This window comes from Camelus bactrianus, chromosome 2, assembly GCF_048773025.1.
Source record: "Camelus bactrianus isolate YW-2024 breed Bactrian camel chromosome 2, ASM4877302v1, whole genome shotgun sequence".
NCBI classification, from domain to species: domain Eukaryota; kingdom Metazoa; phylum Chordata; class Mammalia; order Artiodactyla; family Camelidae; genus Camelus; species Camelus bactrianus.
Genome location: NC_133540.1, coordinates 93,888,463 through 93,897,597, shown reverse-complemented (window position 1 = coordinate 93,897,597; position 9,135 = coordinate 93,888,463). Strand labels below are relative to the sequence as shown.

The 9,135-nt window shown below is 42.3% G+C and overlaps 1 protein-coding gene across 6 annotated transcripts in view; it reads left to right on the top strand.

Moving 5' to 3' along the window:
- The first annotated feature begins 1,374 nt into the window (after positions 1 to 1,374).
- The window catches only part of WDFY3 (WD repeat and FYVE domain containing 3), a 242,829-nt gene continuing 235,068 nt past the window's right edge, over positions 1,375 to 9,135 (top strand). For 4 of the 6 annotated variants that reach the window (XM_074346645.1, XM_074346624.1, XM_074346639.1 and 1 more), the window contains exon 1: positions 1,376 to 2,032. The gene's annotated coding sequence lies outside the window, so the exon portion shown is untranslated. Of the gene's footprint in view, positions 2,033 to 9,135 lie in introns of all 6 variants that reach the window. The other 2 variants (XM_074346631.1, XM_074346601.1) reach the window with 1 other exon arrangement.

Below are 9,135 nucleotides of genomic sequence, written 5' to 3'. Positions count from 1 at the left end.
TGTCTCATTTTATTTGGGTTTAGAAGAGTTTTAGATGCTGATACAAGATGTTGATTTCAAATAGAAAAATTAGTGGTATTGAAAGATGGCAACTAAAATCTAGAACCTAACTAGGTACAGGTTACTTTGTGAGGCTCAAAGAAAAAGATTAGAACCCCACCTCTCTGCTCCCAGAAACATAAATATTTTTTATTAAAATATATTTTTAGGGTAGTTTTGACATTCTTCTCAAACAGCATTGAAATGCTTGCATTTTTATAACATAATTCTACATCTGAACTTAAAAAAAGTCACTTTGAAGTAGAATATAAAACATTTTAAAACACTTCTTCCCACACAGCCTACTGAAGTGACTAACCTTTGAACACACGTAGTCGTTTTACTCTGAAAGGGCAAGGTGCTTTTTCTTTCTTTCTTTTTTTTTTTTTTGATAGGCATTGTTCCAAAGAAGCAGAAACTGTGACCCCCCCCCAAGTGCTCACATATAATATCCCCTGTATTTGTCAGCAGTGCTGAATATTTAAGTAATCCGTGAGTGAATCCTTACAAAAGGGTCCAATTTGACAAAGGCCAAGTGACTAAAAAGAAGCAAACAGCAAGTCCAGCTTGTTTCATCTTTATTAGAGGAAATTCTGTAGATTGCCGTGTTAGGAAAAACAAGTTTGTCATGACAGTATTACCACTTCCCCACTCTGAGCCTGTTTAAGGGAGTCCACTCATAATTGCTGACTCAGTTTGCCTCCAGAACTAATGTATGCTCCAAACAGTCCACTGGGTTGATTAGAAACAAGCAACAGAGGGGCAAACTGACGATCACTTAGCAGTTTTAGGTTTACCAAAGCGTGCTAATTGGTTTGTTAAGATTGCAAGGGTGTAAACAATGCCCTTTACAGGAATGGAAGAAAAAAACCCACAAAAACCAAAAAGCAAAACCCTAAAATGTTAAGGCGACCGGTTCAAGGTCACGGAGGGAAGGCAACTGAGACTGGGCTCTTCAACTCCTCGCTCCTTTATTGGACCTGAGTCAAACGCGACACCATCAAGGAGTTTCAAAGCTGCGTAGTAAAACAGCTAGCGTGGGCAGTCCTTTTGTACTCCAGCTAGAGTAAAATTAACGCAGCCTCCAGTCCTCCCATCGCTGCCTGACAGCATCCAGCAAATAGGTGTAGGGTTTAGGAGAGCAGAACCCAGCTGTCCTTTCTCAGCTGAGTCTTTAGAGAAATTGGAGCCAGGAGGGTGAGAGGGGCAGGGGCTGGGAGAGGGAAAAGGAAACAGCTGAGAGCAGGACCAGGGAAAGGAAGGAAGCGGGGGTGTGTGCCTCTGGGAGGGAAGCGGAGGGGGGAGAAGGACAAGAATGAAAAGGGGGCCGAACTCAGGCTAAGAGAATCGAGCGCCCGTTGCCTGCAAAAGGGGGCGAAGGAGGCCAGTAAGAGTGAGGGGAAAGCGGGAAGCAGAAGGAAGGGAAGGAAGTAAGGAAAGAGGAAGGAAAGGCAGGAGGGTTAAGAGGAAGAGCGGCTGCAATTTCTGCGGCCGGCTCAGTAGGAGGAGCAGGAGGGGAAAGAGGAGGATCCAGAGTCAGTCAGTCAGGCAGCCAGCGGGAGGTGGAGAAAGCAGGAGGAGGAGGAGGATTAAAAATGGCCACCAACAGCTGCGGGAGACGGCAACAGCCCCTCACTTCCCGGGATGGTCCCTGCGGGGCGGCCCGGTCTTGATGGAGAGGAGAAGCCCGAGAAGCGCCGAGGCTGAGGCGGCGGCGGCGGCGGGGACCCAGCGAGGAGAAGGACGTGGGGGAGCAGGGAGCCGGCCAGGAGAAGGGAGAGGCGGCGGCGTCGCTGCCCCGGCCGCCTAGCGCCGCTGCCCGCCCCCGCCGACCGGCTCCCGCACCTGGCGGCCGCAGCATCGATCCCGGCCCGAAGCCCCGTCCCCCGCAGCGGGGCTCCAGGGCCCCGCCGCGGACGCCGCCCCTTCCCCGTCGCCGGCCCGCCGCGGTCCCCGCTCCGGGCCAGGCCCGCCCGCGCCCACCCGCCCTCCGGTGAGTACCCCCTGCCCGCCGCCCCCCGCCCCGGCCCCGCGCCCGGCGCGCCTCGGCCGCTTTGTTCGTGCGGGCCGGAGGCGCTGCCCACTCGCGGCCCTGCGCCCGCCGCCCCTGGGGACAGGCCGCGGCCCAGCTGCCGTCCTCCCCCGGGACCGCGCTGCCCCGGAGCCGCCGCCGCCTCCAGGGCTGGCGGCCTGGCCTGTGTCCACCCTCGCGGCCTGGAGAGGGCGCCGTCGCGGTCCGCTTGGGGTCGGGGTCACGGGCCGTCGGCGATGCGGAGCGATGCTGGGGTGCTTCGGGGGATGAGGAAAGAGAGGGCTGGACATTACCTCCAGTGAGCAGTGGGGGCGTAACCTGGCGGTCCAGGAATCCAGGTCCGGTCGGGGCCTCTCTGCCAGACCCGGCAGGGTCTCGGTTTCCGGACCCCCCGCCCCCGGGCACAGCCGAGCGAGGCCTCCATCCCTCGGGCGCTGTCTCCAGGGCTGCGGGCCTCTCCTGGCTTATTCCCGAGCCCTGCTCTACCCACCCCCTCCCCCCACGCCCTGTGCTGGAAACCTTCGTTTATGGAAGCAACTGGAGATGCTCCTGGGGAGTGTTGGCCCTTTTATTCTCTTGGACGGGGGATGCTGTGGCATCGCAAACATTCACAGTTAGTGGGGTTTAAAGAGCAGATATGACCTTTCCGACCGGCAGACCTGGCCAGTGTTTGATCCTCAGGTGCAGCGTTTCATTGATTTTTACCATTCAATTCTGAGATCTGCAATATTTGGTCTTCCCTTCACTGAAATAATCTGATAAAACCGATCGAAAAGATGTTTACTATATATATGAACCCTTGCCTCGACTCCAGTGCCTTAAAAATGGTTGTTTCCTGTGGGAAAATGGTGTTAATGCGTACGAAAAACTATTTTTTGTTCCGTGATGGGCATGAGTTGGTTAGTGCCGAGTGATTATTGTAGTCTGAAAACCAAACAATTAAAAAAGAAAAGCAGAACCTTTTGCTTTGAGATCGCAACATATTTCCAGGTTGGAATTATTTGATAGCAGATTTAGGACGGTTTTCACCATCGGGCTGTGTTACAAATAAACAACATAAACATAACTAAAAATATGTTTATTAAGAAAAAACTAGATGCGGTCTAGCAAAATAAAAATCTCGCTTAAAAAGAAAAAACTTTAACATGGGACTCTAAGCATAGGAATTAGTTGGTATGTTTCTTTTTAATTTAAAAATGCATATTGCATTAGACTGACTTGAAAACTCTTCCTGCACGTTAAAGCATCAGTAATGCATGATAACTTTGAACCATTCATTCTTGGGCTGGTAGAAATACAGGTTTCTCCAACTAGTGTCTTTTTTTCTGAGTTGAAATCAATTCATGTAAAAAATGTTATGTTTCTAGTTTAAAATTTCTGCAAAAAGGAGATAATGAATTAGAAACATGATGTTTAAGTCTTACTTGCAAAACCTGTTTTTTAAAAAAGTAAATGACAGTGTAATATTTTGGTTGGATTCTCTACTTTGAAGATTCTTAAATTCCACTTCTCAACTTCGCAATTTTAAGAGTTTACATCAGGTGGTTTTAATTTCATTCATGTGCTTCAGAGGGTCCTTGAATCCTTGAAAATCATATGCAGAATGTAGCATATATTTGCATTTTTTTCTGGGTGAAGAATCTATGGAGTCATCACATTCTCAAAAGATCTGGCTAAGCAAAAAATTATGAACTACTAGATATGTAATTAAAGAATAAATCTCCTATATTTGGAAAATTAAAATTCTTAGAATTAGGCTTGATTAATTTATATCTCCACTTCCAATCATGTCTAAGAAATGTTTGTTATTAAGGCTTTAGCACATTGAAATCATTTTTCATGCATTGTTATTGAAATCTCAGGAAAATGTTAATCCCATTTTACAGATAGGGCAGTAAATATTTAGAGATGCTTGTTCAAAGTCACATAGCTGCTGATGGGCCAGCATTTGAGCCCAGACTGTCTGAAGCCAGAGCCAGCACTCTTAACAAGACTGCACTGGGCTCCAAGTCAATTTGCTTGATGTTAAAATGAGTAATTGATGTTTCCTTACAATTGAAAAGTGGACCTGACGTTATCATAACAAAAGATAAGGTATTTTAGAGCCACTGGCTCCAGAGTAGGAAGAGACCTTCATGATACTAACCTCTCTTAATGATACTAGTCTGAAATGACACTCAAATGACATTTTTACAGCATCCTCTGTCCCTCTGTTTTTTATACTTCCTGTGATTACAAGTTCACTTTTTTGACATTTTTTATCATCTTCTATTTATGTGAGTTAAAATCTGCCTTCCTGATATTTCCACTGATAAGTTCCAGTTTCTCCTTTTGTATGTATGATGCATTTGTCATCCATAAAAGAATCAAGAAATAAGTGACTCCTCTAATTTTTTTGTAGTCAGGTTTATTGAAGTATAGTTTACATGTGGTAAAAGTTTTGAAAAATGTATACAGTTGGCTAATCACCACCACAGTCAAGATAGAAAACATTTGTGTCTCTAAAAAGTTCTCTCATGTCCCTTTGTAGTCAGTCTGCTCCATCTACTTCCAGCCCCTGGCAACTGTTAATCTAATTAATGTCCCTGTCATTTTGTCTTTCTAGAATATCACATAAATGAAATCATACAGTATGTAGTCTTTGGTGTCTTCTTTCATTTATAATACTTTTGATATTCATTAAGTTGTTGCATGTTTTAGTAGTTTGTTCTATGGTATGCTGATAAACATTGTAACAACCTGCTCTCCAAATAAAAAAATCCCTGATTGTAGCATCTGCTAATTATTGCAGTGTAAATACTTTTATCATGGCCCATATTAAGCTACCTAAAAGCAGCTTGCAAAAGTCCTGAACAGTGGGCTCTCACAAAGCTGTACCAGCCAGCCCTATCACGCCCCTGAATTTGTTCCTTTGTGTTGTTGAGTAGCATTCTGTTATATTAAGGTATGGCAAATTTGTTCATCCGTTCATGAATTGGACATTTGAATTGTTCCCAGTTTTGGACAATTATGAATAAAGCTGCTATAAACAGTTGTACAGGTCTATGTGCAGAACAAATGTTTTCAGTTTTCTTGAGTTGTACCTAGGACTGGGATTACTGGGTTTTATGAAAAGTGTGTATTTATCAATATCAGTAACTTTTTATTGAAGTGCCAAACTATTTATTTACAAAATGATCATACCATTTTGCGTTCTTATCTGCAGCAATGTAAGAGAATTTTAGTTGCTCTGCATCCTTGTTGACACTTAGTATTGTCAGTTATTAAGATTTTAGCTGTTATATTAGTGTAGTGGTCTCCTTTAATGTTTTTGACTTCTTATTTTCAGTAGTACTTGAACTAATGTGAACTAATGTAGGAAGTTTATGAGAGACATAGATAAGTAATTTTTTTTTGGCTTGGTCATCAGTTATCTCACTATGAAGGCGCTAACAGTTAAAGGATGCTTCTTTGAATTTCTTACTGTGCAGTTGACTTTTATGTTGTTGGAATTCCTTTTTTAAAGAAATCATCATTAGAGAATTCTCATACTTAGCTTTTAACATGTTTTTAAAATATTAATTTAATCATTTATTTTATCTTGGTATGGGGAGGTAGGTAGTTTTATGTATTTTTAGAGGAGCTACTGGGGGTTGAACCAGGACCTCAAGCATGCTAAGCATGTGCTCTATCATTTGAGCTATGCCTTCCCCAACTTTTAACATTTTTAAAAATGCAGCTTTGAAAAAGCTAGATAAAGCTTTGTTTCTTTAAGAAAAATTTAGAATTAAAAAATTCCCAATTTATAGTACATGTCTTCAATTTTTAATTTGACTTAAAGGGGGGAAAATAGATAATTCAATCATGTAGTCTTTGAAGTCATCCCAGATCTTGTAAGGAGCATTGATTCATCCATAAATGATTGTAGCATTGCTTTTCAATATTTAGAAAGCTGATTTTCATGTATTATAATGTATGTTCCTCTCAGTTAAGGTGACGTTTGAGCAGAGACCTGAAGCATTTATGGAGTGAGAGTTTTAGATCTGAGAGAGGAGCAGGTGCTGAGGCCCCGAAGTAGGAGGGTGCTCGAAGTGTTCAGAGAACACCAAGAGGTTGGCTGGAGGGAGGTGAGAGCTGAGGTCAGGGTGGTGGAGGCGCCTGCAGACCGCGTAGGCCAATGTCAGGATTTTGACTTCTGATCTCAGTGAATTTGAGCCTGGACTGTGTCCTCTGCGTGGACAGAGATGTACTCCCGTCTCCTTGAAGTTTCTGAGGTAGACCACCCTCTCCTGTCTGTAAGCCTTTCCTCCTACCAGAAATAGCGTTTGCTTGCCCCTCCCGTGTGTTCTCTTACCACCCTGTCGTACCTCTGCTAAACAGATGCTTTGTTTGTCTCCTCCTCCTAGATGGAGGTCCTTGATTGATTTTTCTTTTTAAAGAATTCCTTTGAATTCCTTTTTCATTGAATGAATGTTAAGTTATGGCATTGCTGAAAATGAAGTTAATCACTGAAAACTGGGTAGGAGAGACCGAACAGTATTGCTTGTGTGGATGTGGATTCTGTCTGTTTTGCTGACCACTGTACATCTACTGCTGGGGCAATGAGCTGTGCATAATAGGTGCTCAGTAAATGCTTGGTGAATGAGTGCATATCCATGTACCAGCCTCTGTTCGCTCTTTCCTCTGCTTCTCTTGAACCCACGGGCAAGCCTCCCCAAATCCCTTGACATGTTTCCCTGTGGCTTTATCCTCTATCTAGCTGCATGCTCAAGAAATGCCAAATGCTTAGATAATTCATTCATTCCAAGCAAATGTAATCATAAATGTAGATAATTTCTCTCCAAGCTAAATAGATAGGGTTTTTTTGCACAATGTTTTGATTCATACACACTTCTGTTTTCCTTTCTTCAGTGGAAATTTTTTGAGGTTACTTTATTACTGGGCCCTCAAATCTTTAACAAACAAGACACTGATAGGTCTCGAATATCACTTCTATGAACAACTGAAGCAGGAGCCCTGCGGAGTGCGAAAAGCCTAATACCATAAATAATGTGTTTCTTTTGGTTGAACAGGCAGTTGTCGTTGGTGTATTTACTCGACTGTATGAGTGCAGAGCTGTGGGGTTTTGTGCTCACCACTGAGTCTGCAGAAGTGTCAGGCTCCAGCGTAGACACCTTCAACCTCGGAACATCTAGGTTATCATCTTAAGCCTAGGATTGGTAACGGTAACTCTGAATCCCTCAGTCCACACATCTCAGGCTTCCTCGTCCTGTCTGACCCCCTAGTACCTGCATGTCTTTGAACCTGCAGGAGAAGGATGTTGGGAGAGGCTAAGTAATGGATCTGCAGAAGCTATAAGACTTGAGGCAGAATATTTAAAGTAATGTCTGTTAGTGATATGGGTCATTTTCCCTCCATTTTTGTTTAACCAAAAAAATCAGTGTGTAATAGATTGTCTTGTGTATAATAGAACATGAATATGGGATTATTGATCGTGTTGTAATCCATTGTGACAAGTCTAGTGATGATGTGCCCTGTAGTTTTTTAATATGAGATACTTTGTATATTAGCCCACTTAAAGTGGATACTATGGGTGTTTTGACCAACTACACTGTGACTTCACTAAATGCTGAGGTTTTGCTTTGTTTTGGGTTTGAATTTGTTGTTACTGTTTTAATGGTTATGTGTGAGTAGGGCCTTGGTTTTATTTCTCTAGTAGAACAGTCTTACTGTTAAATTTGCATATTGGTTTCAAGGAAAATTATTAGCAACTTAGATTCTAAGTTTCCTTCCATAAAATTTAAAAATTTTTTTTCACCGGCTTCTATTTGTATATAGAATATTAGTGTATGACTTGGCACAGTATTAATGCATTTAGTTATTTTAAGTTTAATGTGTCATTGCTTTGTGATCAGGTGTTCCAGTACCCCAAGCAAAACCCTTTCTATCATTATGCTAACCCACTAGCCCATACTTTGAAGTCTTAAGAAAACTGAATCCCTAAAGAGACATAGGTGGTAGGTGGTACTGTAGTTATGCATTTTGGTGAGGTTGCAAACTTAGATTAGTAACTTTAAGTCAACTAGATACACGTGAAGCCACAATGGATTTAAAGTACCACTGTACTGTATTTTGGAGTTTTAAAATAAGACAACTGAATGAGGATTTTTTTTTTAATAAACTAATTACAGTTTGTTTCTTTTGTGTGTGGCCTAATCCTTTTAAAGTACTTGTTATTACTACCTATAAAAGATAAGTGCGTATTTATAATGGTACTTCTGAGGCCCCCAAATTAAGAGAATTGAATTACTTCTGCCTCTGCCACAAGAAAGCTGTTACTTTGGGTGGGTCACCTGTCCTGTCTGGCCCCTGGTTCTTCATCTATTGGCAGTTCTTTCCACTCCAGATCCCTCAGATGATAGAGATCATTGCATTCTGACACTAATTCTTTTAGCTCTCCTTGTTTCTTAAGCCCTTGGTGCCTATGTTCTGAGAGGTATCATGTTACAGCTTGACTTTTGACATGTCTGATAGGTATGTCTTCAACACTCGATGAGTCGACCGGGCCCAGCTTCCTCTTCCTGTATAGTGTTTCTTCCTAACTTGTGTCCCTCTGTTCTCCAGCCAGTAAGGACTTCAAGGAGACCAATTAATTTAATATAGCCTAAGAAGAATAGGAATCTGTTATATAGTCATTATCTGACGTCAGAAAGTCACTACAACATTATTTTGTTTTATCTGCTATTTTTTATTCAGGGGGAACAACTTATGTACCTGCACAGGACCTTGTAGGTTTGTTCCCTTGATCTAGGTGAAGCATCCACCCACATAGCTTTTGCTTTAAAAATTACATAACTTAGGAGGTGATTAATTATTGTGTATAGAACTCAATGTATCTTCTCAAAATATCCAAATCTCTTAGTATGTTTTGAGTGTTTGAGTTTAGGAAAGCAACTTATTTACTTGTTTTAATTTCCCTAATATTTATTCAAACTGCATTACCTTACTGATATATTTTTTAAATTTTGAAGAAATTACAAACTCAAAGTTTCGAAACTAGCAGGTCCTCATGTGCCCATCACCTA